Source organism: Orbicella faveolata, unplaced genomic scaffold, assembly GCF_042242905.1.
Source record: "Orbicella faveolata isolate gen_17 unplaced genomic scaffold, um_ofav_v1 contig_2, whole genome shotgun sequence".
Lineage (NCBI taxonomy): Eukaryota > Metazoa > Cnidaria > Anthozoa > Scleractinia > Merulinidae > Orbicella > Orbicella faveolata.
The window spans coordinates 19,272,766-19,285,366 of record NW_028301547.1 but is presented as its reverse complement, the minus strand read 5'-3'; the positions used below and the strand labels follow the sequence as shown (position 1 = coordinate 19,285,366).

At 36.8% G+C, this 12,601-nt stretch overlaps 1 long non-coding RNA gene across 1 annotated transcript; it reads left to right on the top strand.

Moving 5' to 3' along the window:
- Positions 1–54: 54 nt before the first annotated feature.
- LOC149112307 (uncharacterized) lies at positions 55–2,792 on the top strand. The gene is made up of 3 exons (XR_016207373.1): positions 55–136; positions 228–321; positions 2,667–2,792. It is a non-coding gene; the product is annotated as an uncharacterized LOC149112307 (long non-coding RNA).
- Positions 2,793–12,601: the final 9,809 nt, after the last annotated feature.

Genomic DNA, 12,601 nt, shown 5'->3' with positions numbered 1-12,601 from the left:
ACTGGGAAAGAGACTAGCGCCAAGCCTTTGCCCACTCTGCGGTCGATTTGAAAAGACATCAAGAAGAAATGAGCGAGAGATAATTTACTGCAGCAGAACAGCCCCTTATAACCTTATGAGCAGTTTAAGATCAAAGGTAAGAATGTTTAACTATCCTCTTGAGTATACTAGTTTGAACCTGATGATGTTTAAAAAGAAATGACATGTAATTTTATCCATTCCAATAGAGCTTATTAAGGCATGCAAGAACCAAGCATAGGAGTCCAAATGAAGTTCTAGCTTAAATTTGCCCCGAGTTTTTTTGTTGGAAAGAAACTCAAGGTGGTGTATTTTTATTTGTTACTGCAAAATAATCTAAAATGGTGAATCACAAAAGGAAATATATTGAAGGTCATTGACACCACCAGGCTAAGTCATTTTCTGCATTTTCGATCATTGAACAAATTGACGTCAGTTTTCATGCGTCTGTTGTGTTATTGATCAGGAGTTTCGTCATAACATTATCAAAATAGCTGTAGATCCACGAGGTGATAGCGTACATCCGCAGACTACTCTGACAATGTTATAATGAAATTCATTGTCAATAACAGTACAGACGCATGAAAAAGTGATGTCAGTTTGTTTTTTTTACAATATCAAATTGCCAAATTGTCTGCTTTCGCTCGTTGCCGCATCGCATAAATTATAAATTCATGTGCCTGCCCGCTTGTTGACAATGAAGTTAGCCAATGAGTGTGCAAGAATTTCTGCAATTATCGTCAAAAGACCATTTTACAGTTGTCTGTTCAGTGACCTGGCCTTTGAATGGCAGTGAGGCTGGAGGTGACCATGTTTTGATAAAGACCTCACTGTGTTTGTTGTGTAAATTAAGTTGTTCTTATGCTAACTAGCTTGCATTAAAAATGACAAAAGCAGAGAGGTTTGTATCAAAGCAAGGTCACCTCCAGCCTCGCTTGCATTTATAGGCCAGGTAACTGAAAAAAAAACTGTAAAATGGCCTATTAACAATACACCTAGGAAAAACACAGGGGGAGGACTTCCATATTGAAAGGTCAGGGATGCTCATCAGAAAATTTGAGTTAAACCCTCAAAGGAGACCAATCTGGGTGAATTGACTTGAGCTTTATTTGGCCCCTAAGATACCACTCCAGAAGGAAATGAAAGCATTTTTTGTTACTATTATTAGTTGTGCACCCTAAAAGATACTATGATGGTTAAAAATAGTGGCAGTTCATCCTGAACACCTTAAGTGAGACCAAAATCCTTGAATTACACCCCTACATGAACATGAACAAGACAATGAACATCCCTAGCCTAAACTTTTCATGTGGCAGTTCCCCTGCCCCTGGCCATAAACCACCATGCAGGTGGAGAAATTGTACAAAACCAGTCCAAACAGCTTCCAGTTACCTAGTTACACCATGCATAAATAAAGATTTTATTGTAGTAATTATTATTTGGAGGTGGTAATTAGGGTACTTGAACCATGTTATAAACCAAGTTTAAAACCCTGACCCTATTAGGACAAAGAAAACATAAGTAAAGTGCCTATCCTATGTAGGACAGAACCCTCTGCTTAGACCCAGACTAAGGATTGGTTGAGATTAAAGGACACACCCAACCGCATAATTATTAGCTTTCTTGTTTTGAAAATTATCTGACATTGACTGATGACCTTCTTAAAATACTGGTAGGTAAATGTATTTGAACTTAGATTAACGAACCTTCATGTTTCTGTAAATAAATATACAGTCACTATTTTTCAAATTTAAGGGCGAGGGGAAGGCATGGGCATTTTATGGTACAACACAATGTGATATTGATAACCATTGTGGGATTAGACTGAGGTAGCATTGTCAAGGGGATATTTGAAAATCACAGTCTTCTATTTCAGGCTTATTTTACATACACAGAGATGTGAATTAAAATGCCAAAAATATTTCAGTCAGTATTTGAGGACAAATTGCCATCTTGTAATGCACCAACTCTTGTAGGTTTTAATAACAAGTAAGCCTAACGAAATAGTCAGTGCAAAATGACAAAGATGCGAACATATGATATCTGAAAGCCAGTGGTATTTGTTTGCTTAATTTTTTTAAATGTACATATTCAAACACAACTTACAAACATGCTTCTAACATTTTAAAAATGCTAGTACTAGTATATATTGTTAGCAGGGCAAAACTTTAAACTGGCTATTACATGTGGGTGGGAGTATTGCAGGCCTGTCAACCCCATTGTTATCACTGAATAAAATTTACAACAACATACTTGGCCATTCTCAAAGCCAGTGATGCAATGTTTCAATTTAAGCCTGAACTGGTGGTTTTGTGCACCGTGCAAAACCTGCCATGGTATTGCTTAGTACAAGGGCTTTGGTGAAAGTTTTGGTCTAGCTGCAGCCTGAAATCAAAGTTTTCATTTTGCTTCAGATATCGCCATTTGAGTTTTAATGTTTACGCCTTCTTACTTTTGGTTTGTTCACCTAACTTTCTCATGTCTCTAGGTGTTGTCCTGTTACCGATTACTTCACAGGGTCAACCCGCTTGGTCTGGCTACAGGCCTGAGATCAAAGTTTTCATTTTGCTTCAGATATCGCCATTTGTGTTTTAATATTTACGCCTTCTCACTTTTGGTTTGTCTACCTAACTTTCTTATCTCTCTAGGTGTTGTCCTGTTACCGATCACTTCATAGGACGCGGCTAAAAGTTTTTAAAGATGACATTCTTGCCTTGGAGGCTGGAAAAGAGAGGATAAGAAATGAGTTCTTGAAGCACAAAAGTGAGACTGATCCATCAAAAATTGTTGAACTTATTTCTATGGCAGAAAGTGCTGAGAAATTTCTCAGGCATAATGTTGTGCAAGGAGTACAGACTGACAGAAGAACTTTCCGTTTGAGGATTACAGAGGATACCCAACTTCAAGACAATGCCAAACATCCTTACAAGGAAGACAAGTGAATATAAACCAACCTGCAGTTCCACTGCTATGAGTGAAACATTCCAAGAAGAGTGAAGTGAAGCTGTGATCATGATCTATGCACTGCACATGAAGTTTAGGAATGTGATCAGAATTTCTTAACATGAAGATTTAAGTCTAAGAAATTATTTGAGAAGTTTTGTAATGTAAAGTTCAAATGTGAGTTAGAGCCTTGGTCTTGTGAAGGTGTGGTAAAGATGTTATTAGAGGAGCAGAGTGAAGCTTGCAATCAAGATCTATGTACTGCATATGAAGTTTAAGAAATTCATCAAATTTTCTTAATGTCAAGATTTCAATCTCAGAAATTATTTGAGAAGGTTACACCGTGCATAACTCAAATCAGATTCTTTACATATGTGTTAGAGTCTCTGTCTTACAAAGTTTCACAAAAGATGAATTTTCTATGTGTAGTCTTTCCTCAATGCAAGAAAAAAGTTTGTTTTTTTCTTAGTTATTTGCACGTGGTGTTCTTAATAGGAATATATTTTGACTGAGACTTTTTCCGCCATCATTTTCCCTTGAAAACACCAAGCCACCTCAAGATATTTTTCCCCACTGTATTGTCTCTTAGTTTTTCTAGGGAGAGGGGAGGTTAGCTCCTTATCTTGGGAACACCGTTTTGATGGAAATTTCATCAAGGAAATTCTTGCCCGTAAGGAAATCTTAGTCTTAGGCCATTTCCTGTTCATAAATAGCTGAGCCGAACAAAATTCGCGGCAACTTTTAATAATAATAATAATAATAATAAGGGGTGTTTCTTGGCTTCGCTAGGCTTCCCTAGGCAACTTGTTGTTGCCCCGAGCCAATGACGAAACCAGCTTCAATATCATCAATAGCTGTGCGAATCCTTAATAATAATAATAATAATAAATAATAATAATGTTTATTAGTGGCTTATAAAAAGTTGCAACTGTAAAAATTCTTAGGACAATATATATGTCAGGGAAATACTAACTTACAAACGAATTACAAATTACACTCATTCTTTACAACCCTTATAAATTTGTCTATTGTCATTGGTCGAAAAAAATTTAAATAAGAATAGCAAAAAATACTCTACACATTTAAATGGCAAAAACTCTACTTTAAAAATACACTGTAGCTATATGCAGGTGCACTTCTTGGCTCAGTGTTCGTGGCTTTGGCTAGAGTTCCCCAGAAATAGCATTCTCAATTGCCTTAACAAATATTTGCATGTCCTTTTTCGATATCTAAATCAATGTCCGACAGTTCTAAGTGGACTCTCCTGGGAGCTCGCGAGCCTCTTAGACAAAGTAATAATAATAATAATAATAATAATAATAATATTAATAATATTAATAATAATAATAATAAGGGGTGTTTCTTGGCTTCGCTAGGCTTCCCTAGGCAACTTGTTGTTGCCCCAAGCCAATGACGAAACCAGCTTCAATATCATCAATAGCTGTGCAAATCCTTAATAATAATAATAATAATAATAAATAATAATAATGTTTATTAGTGGCTTATAAAAAGTTGCAACTGTAAAAATTCTTAGGACAATATATATGTCAGGGAAACACTAACTTACAAACGAATTACAAATTACACTCATTCTTTACAACCCTTATAAATTTGTCTATTGTCATTTGTTGAAAAAAATTTAAATAAGAATAGCAAAAAATACCCTACACATTTAAATGGCAAAAACTCTACTTTAAAAATACACTGTAGCTATATGCAGGTCCACTTCTTGGCTCAGTGTTCGTGGCTTCGGCTAGAGTTCCCCAGAAATAGCATTCTCAATTGCCTTAACAAATATTTGCATGTCCTTTTTCGATATCTAAATCAATGTCCAACAGTTCTAAGTGGACTCTCCTGGGAGCTCGCGAGCCTCTTAGACAAAGTAATAATAATAATAATAATAATAATAATAATAATAATAATAATAATAATAATAATGGCTTCCCTAGGCAACTTGTTGTTGCTCGGAGCCAATGACGAAACCAGCTTCAATATCATCAATAGCTGTGCGAATCTTTAATAATAATAATAATAATAATAATAATAATAATAAGGTTCTTATTACGCATTTAGAATTCTCAATGCGCTTACAATTGCATGTGATTAAAAAGAATAAAAACCTAACTAAAAGATGCAATTATTAAAATCTATGACTAGGTTAAAAACTATTACAAAAAAGAAATGTTTTAAGGTTCTTTTTAAAAATCGCTATGCTCTCAGACTGTTTGATATAAAAAGGTAGGTCATTCCAAAGTTTCGTTGCGTAAAAAGAAAAAGATCTTTGACCGTATGTACATGTTTTCACGTCCGGAACTTGTAAGAGTATTGGCCAGATGATCGAAGAGAACGAGCTGGTTTATAGGCGTTAAAAAGAGAAGTTAAGTAGGTTGGTAAAAGACCATTAAGGGCTTTGTAGGTTAATAGTAGGATCTTAAAAACGATGCGTGATTTGACAGGAAGCCAGTGTAGGTCCTTGAGGGCGGGAGTAATATGTTCTTTCCGCTTAGTTCCAGTAATCAGTCGCGCCGCAATGTTCTGAATTCGCTGCAGTTTATCATGCTCAAGCTTAGGGAGGCCGTAAAGTACACTGTTGCAGTAATCCAGGCGTGAAATGACAAAAGCGTTCACGATACATTTGAGATTGTCATGTGAGAGATATTTCCTCATCAGGCTTATTGATCGTATTGGCAGGATAGCCTTCTTACAAATGTCATTAACGTGTTGTTTTAGGCTCAGTTCCTTGTCTAATATATGACACCCAAATTGCGTACTTTGTCAGACAGTTCGATTGTAGTATTGCCAAATGAAAAAGAATTAGGAACAGGATGTTGTGCAAAACGGAAAGTAAATTGTAAACTTTTGTAAGCCAGCAACTAGGTTTGAGAAACTGATTCATGGAAATGGTAATAATGGTGGAACAAGATTTCAAACAAGGTAGTATCAGACAGTGAGAGGAGCGAGTTCGATCAACCAACCTGGAACCGGCTGATAATCAGGCTTATATTATTATATCGAATCATTCTCGCATTTTGATTGGCTATTACTTATGATCTTGGACACATAAATGACGTCATCGACATTCTTTGTTTCTTTATCATATCACATATTCCATGTTGCCGTGCGTCTGTTCAGTAGTTGATCACAGAAAACGTCAAAATGTTGTGAGAACAAAAACGTGCCAGTTTAACACTGAATAATCTTGCATAGTGATCTTGCTGTAATTCAGAACCAAGCTTTAAGAAACCTAATTTCCCTCTAACACGTACATATCAAAAACGATCTGCAGTGTCCAGCATTTCTTTGGTGCCAGAAAACATACATTTTTTGCCCTTAGTGTCCGTGCATCTTCCCACGCTAAAATTACCACCTTGAACAGCTTTTTGTGGTCAAAGCAGACAGCCACCTCTTTCCAAGATTCGAACACCTTCTTTTTCTCTCCACAGCAAGGCTTGCGATAGTAACTTACAAACATCGCATTATCCCAAATTTTTAGCTCTTTGCATTCTGTCGGGAAGACTACTTCCTTTGGGGTCCTCACATAGGTTCTTTTTGACTCACAACCCGCTCCCCCGACGAATATCACACACCATGGTCGTCAGCAACTTCTCAGGGTGGCATTGCTGAAACCCATTTTTAATTTTCTGATACTGTATTGTCAAAGTGTTAATTCCTTTTTATCGGCTTTCTTTAACAATCAAAGATCGGGTCAGTCGTTTGTGTTAGTGATCCTCCTTTTCAACCATTTCGAAATGTTTGTCTCATCTTTTTCTACTTCCGCCAAAATTTCATCCTCCAACTTTAATGAAGTGCACCACCGTGACTTGGTTCTGATAACGAAGCTTGCCTAAACACTCCCGCCGCCTTCGCAAATTTGTAGAGTTTGGTCATCAAAACATTGTACGCTTCATTATGAAGTCTACTTTTCAAGCCCTTTGTTGCAGCCAAAAGACTGTGGTAAGTGAAGTGGAACTGTAGACACTGGCGGATCTAGGCTCGCCCCCCCTCCTCCCCCCTTCTTTTGGGCAAAAAAAATTGCAGAGGGAAGAAAAGCCGACAAGGCAGGCAAAAAAAAAAAAAAAAACCGGGCCTCCCCCTTAGCTCAAGGTCTAGATCCGCCACTGAGATCTGCATAACCATAGTAAATTAACTCTTGTGAAAACTTCTGTAAGAGATGCATTTTGCTGTGACAATAAACCTGCATGTATATGGTGTTAGAAGAGAGGTTTGTAGATTGCTCGTAGATTTTTAGCACAAAGGGCCACTACGTTTTTGACTTTGTACTGTCATGTGTCATCCTCTCTAAATAAAGTTGATTGACTGAGGTTACTTCTGCTAGTTCACCAAACTCTATCCCATAGAGATCCAAGAGAAGGTTGTCTGCGAAATCTAAAATACAAAACAATGACGACTACCGTGTTGATATCGAAGGTCGCGTAGCAGTGAAATCGATTGCTAATAAAACTGAACTAACCATGCAAAGTACAGCACCCGAAATAAGAATTCCAACTAAGGTCAATTGAGCCATTCAGTCCTCATAGAGCCAAACTAAGCAACAATTGAACCACTTGGAGTCAAATGGAAAACTTGCGTTAAGTTTTTAGGAACTTTGTTTCATTACGTACAGTATGATGTGCAGATACTAGTGGAGAAAACGTTTAAGCAAAGGCTGAAAAAAATCAGAAATGCAATAAATTTATGGAAGTCAAGGGGTTTGTCAATTCATGGCAAGGTCAATATTATAAAAGCAATTCTTCTTCCAAAACTAATATACCCTAGCTCAGTGATAAGCACTCCGTCTGAAGTTGTAAAAGAATTTAACAATTTAGTTTTTCATTTTTTATGGAACGGGAAAGATAAAGTTATTCGAAGTTCAACGTATGCACCCTATGAGCAAGATGGCGTCAAAATGATAGGTTATGAAACATGATAAAAGCGTTGAGGTTGAGCTAGCTAATGCGTATTACGGATGAGGACTCGTCAGGTTTTCTTAATTATTTTTTGGATAATGAAGGGGGTCTTTTTCTACTTCAGTGTAATTATGATGTAAACCAGATAAACATTTCATCCACCTTTTATCAGGATCTGTTAGTTTGGTGGTCAAATATAAGAGAAATAGTAGATTCAAATAATGTTTACAAATATGTTATATCGACAACAAAGAAATCAAAATCGATGGTAAAAGTGTTTTTTATAAGCATTATTTTAATATGAATATTAAATATACAAATGATCGGCTCTTTGACAAGTCAAATATTGAGTCTTTTAATGTTCTCAGAAGTGGGGGATTGACAACGACCAATTTTTTAGTCTGGACAGGCCTAAGGCAATCTGTTCCTTTAAAGTTGCCCGTCGACATACTCAATTTTAAGGTGATTCTTGATTTGGAAAGTCTTAAATGCCATGACTATTATTGTTTTCTTATAAAACAAATATGGGATAAGCCAAGTAAATGGGTTAAGCTATAAAAGAACGAATTTAGCCTTGATGACAAGCAAGTTTAAGAGGCATCTATTTTGCCAGTGAAGGTTGCTAACGAACCGTATCTACGCTCCTTTCAGTACAAAATGTTGAATTCTGCTCTGTTTACGAATGACCGCCTGTTTAAAATAGGACACGTTTCCAATCCCAACTGCACCTTCTGTCATCAGCTAACAGAAACCATATCCCATATTTTGTTCGATTGTTCTTTTTCAAATTCTTTTTGGCATGAGGTTAATGAAAGAATTTTGAGTAAAATGAAGAGTTGCAAAAGCCACTCGCTTACATATTGCGATGTTATTGTTGGGTCTTTTGAGGAGAAGATGCATCTATTTAATTACATAGTAATTTTAGGAAAATCTTTCTTGTGGACTTGTCGATGTAAAGAAACATTACCTTTGTTGATTCACTTTATAAGAATTTTGGTAATTAAATATGAAACTGAAAAACATACTTCAAATTGAATAAAACGAATTTGTTTAACGAAAAATAGAAGATTTCTGAGGAAACAATTTTAACTAAAGTTAAAGTCGGACAACGCTACTATTAAGGAAAATCGTTAAATTAAATAAGTACGTAGAAAAAAATTGACAATATGTATTTTCTTAATTAATTCAATATGGTGTCATTGTTAACTTCTGTAAACCAAACTTTATTCATTTTTCTGTAACTTAATTGTTGAAAAAAGAATTGTAATTGTTGTAATTGTGGAAATAAATGAATAATAATAATAATAATAATAATAGTAATAATAATATAATAATAATAAAAAACAATAACAAGTGCAGTAAATGGTGTCCAGTCGATTCGACACAAGGTCGTTTCGATACAAATCGAAGTCAACTCGACATATACACATCTTAAGTCGATTTAAGTCGATTACATTACACTAAAAAAAAAAAAAATTACCGAAAGAGGCCTAAGAAGAGTTCGACCAGGAGCCATAATCGGGGACGGAGACTGTAAGCGCGCGCCATTTCTAGCATTGGGGTTGTCCCAGGAGCCATAATCGGGGACGGAGACCGTAAGCGCGCGCCATTTCAAGTATTGGGGTTGTCCCCATGATATGGGACAATAATCCTATTTTTAGAACAAATTGCGCCATCGCCTGAGGTACACGCGCGTACATGCTGCGAGGATTTTTGCGGAAGTCGCGCGGGGGAAATAGCGTCCGAAATTCCCGAAATTTTTCATGTTTTTGGCCCACAACTCAACGCGTTTACGTCTGTTGGAATTTTGCTTAAGTATTTTCGTCGTAAGCTGCTCCAGTTTGAGGAAGTAAGACAGTGTCGAATTTAGGTATGTTCCGCTTTAAGCTTAGATATATATCGCTGACCAAGTTGTGTTCCGACGGATGCTTCTTTTACATGAGCTGTACATTACTCCACTCTAAGTTTCACATATGTTGAAGATTAACAGCTTTTCCAAAACACAGCAAAAAAACTAGTTGGGTATATTTGGATATAGCAGCGTTTCAGGACTTCAAAGTTTCCCTCCTCTTGCCACAGGCTTGCGAGGATTTCGCCAGAGTCTATCTCGACCGAAAAGTAAAACAAAAAAATAATTGCCATTTGAGTTTCGTCTGAATTGTAAGCAACGCTTGATGTTTTATCAAGGCCCAATAAGCGACAATAAAGTTCATGTCGGTAGATGCTGCTCAGTTTTGTTTGTGTAAAAATCCAATAAATTGTCTGTTGTCGATGAATAAGAGCGCCCGCCGATGCGTGTAGTATATATGATAGGACAAATACTATAACAACGTTCATTTGAACACAGCAAAAAAAGGACCGGAAATATAGCTCACGTCTCCCATCATAAGCATTCATTATTTAAACTATTTGCATGCATCATCAATTCTACTTTTCTTATTTTTCACTTTGTAATCAGTAGTAGTCATATGCGCCTGCACGGGGCTTATTTTTTGGGACATGTTAACCGATTTGCCCTCCCCGTAGCAGGGACAAAGCTTGGCAATGCGATTTCGACCCGCTCGCCTTCAACAACAGTGAAGCAAATCGAATCCTTCGTAACTTAAGAAAAAAGATGGCGACTGGCACGTTCACCCATAATTCATAGCGCACGAAAGCTTTAACAATGCTCATAAAGACGTACAGAAAGGTTCTAAAATCTTCAAATTTAGTACACACAATGTCGTTTACACCGGGAAAATATTGCAAAAATATGGCTTTCCTTGTGACTGATGAGCTGTGTTACCCATAATTCATAGCGCACGAAAACCTTATCAACGCTCATAAAGACGTACAGAAAAGCCGTTCTAAAATCTTCAAATTTAGTATACACAATGTCGTTTACACCGGGACAATATTGCAAAAATATGGCTTTCCTTGTGACTGATGAGCTGTGGTAGGCTAGGTTCGCATGGAGTCGAAGTCGGGGGTAGCTTTGTCGATATTTTTTGTTCTAGACCCAGTTTTCGCGTGGCCAGAATGCTGAGTGTTTGTAGAAGAACGTCTGCTACTAACGCTTGCTACGCAAACTACCGAACCATCAAGCACCGCACTCCTTGTTTCAAGCTCTTCGCCGACTAAACGCTACATCGCCTGTCAACAGCCCATAGAAACAGGGCAAGGAATACATTTCGTTTCACTTTTACAATTTCAGATGACTTACATCAACAAGAATCCACCGTAGGAAAAAAGATGGCGGCTGTACATTCTACCACAATACCTTGCAAACCTAACACAGCCTGTAACGCACAAAGAAAGCCAAATTTTTACAATATTTGTCCCTGCACGAAGGACATTGTTTATGCTAGGTTTGAAGATTTTGCAACTCTTCTGTACGTTTTTATGAACGTTGTTAAGGTTTTTGTGCACTAAGAACTATGGTTAAATGTAGCAATCGCCATCTGTTTTCCTACAGAGGATTGATCAGAATCAGGCAAAGGCCTTTGAAGTCAGAAGTAGACTCTAAGAGCTCTTTGTTTCAGTGCGACGCGGGTTTAAAAACTCAAACTTACAAAGAATGTATGAGCTCATTAGCGCTTTTGCCACCCAGATGATTTTGCAGTTTTTGAAAGCCAATTTCTCCTCAACTATTACACCAAAATATCACCAGTTACTAAATTTTACAGGCTCTTTAAAAGTTTGTAGTCAATTCGTACTCAGCGTGATGACTTCTCTGAGCAAAGTCGTATGTAATGAGGAAAAATCTAACCAATGACGTAAGCAAAGATTCTCCCACTACATCATGAGTGCATTTATCCAGTCACGTGTTAGATTCGATGGAATTTTTCGACGTTGCGTAATCAGGAATAAATGTTTTGTAGCTCGGCGACGGCATGGTCATGATCTGTAGTCCGAAAATAAACTCTGCTTGGCAAATGGCCATGATTCGTCTAGAAAACAAACTGTACGAGTTGTGTGCATTGCCAAAAGGCTGAGATTTGTGGTCAGACTGGTTTATTCACTGGTCATTACTAATTTATCCTTTTTTTGAAGTTGAGAAACAAATGCAAACACAAGGTAAAATTATCAAAATAAGTATTTGGCGACGCTCTGCCTAGCAGTGTATGGGTTTCTCAAGAAATATTTAAGAAGTGTTAGCGTTCTGGAATTGAAGTTTGAGTTTCGCAGACAGTTTCAAAAAAACGTTTTTCCAGTTTTACGAGTCGCTGTGGTGACTCGTGAATTATAATCTATTTATCGCTAGTTCAATTTCGCGTGTAGATTGTTTAATCTCTCATTCGATCAAACTTTAAAACTTGTGTTAAAAAAAAAGAAAAAGATATGAACAGGCTCATGTTGTTTCAGAGGGTGGACCATCAACCTGAGGGATTGGAAATTTCCACTAGTTATCTCTCATTCTATCCATCTCTTATTTTATACTCTCCCTTCAAACAAACAGCTTTCGCAGAAAATACCCTATACCCAATATGAGCGCACTGCTATATAAATCTTTGATTAACATTGTAGGTGGTATTAAATTAAATACAGAGAAGACAGATAAGGTAAGATCTTTATTTAGACACGGTATTTCCTTCTCGACTTAATAATATTGAATTAAATTAGTCTAACTACCTAACTTATAAATCATTAATAACTACTGCAATAAAAGAAATGTTAAAAAACCTGCTTTACAAGGAAGCCGTGTGTAAAAGCAAAGTAAAACTTACATATTGCACTTGCAGATGAACGATTAG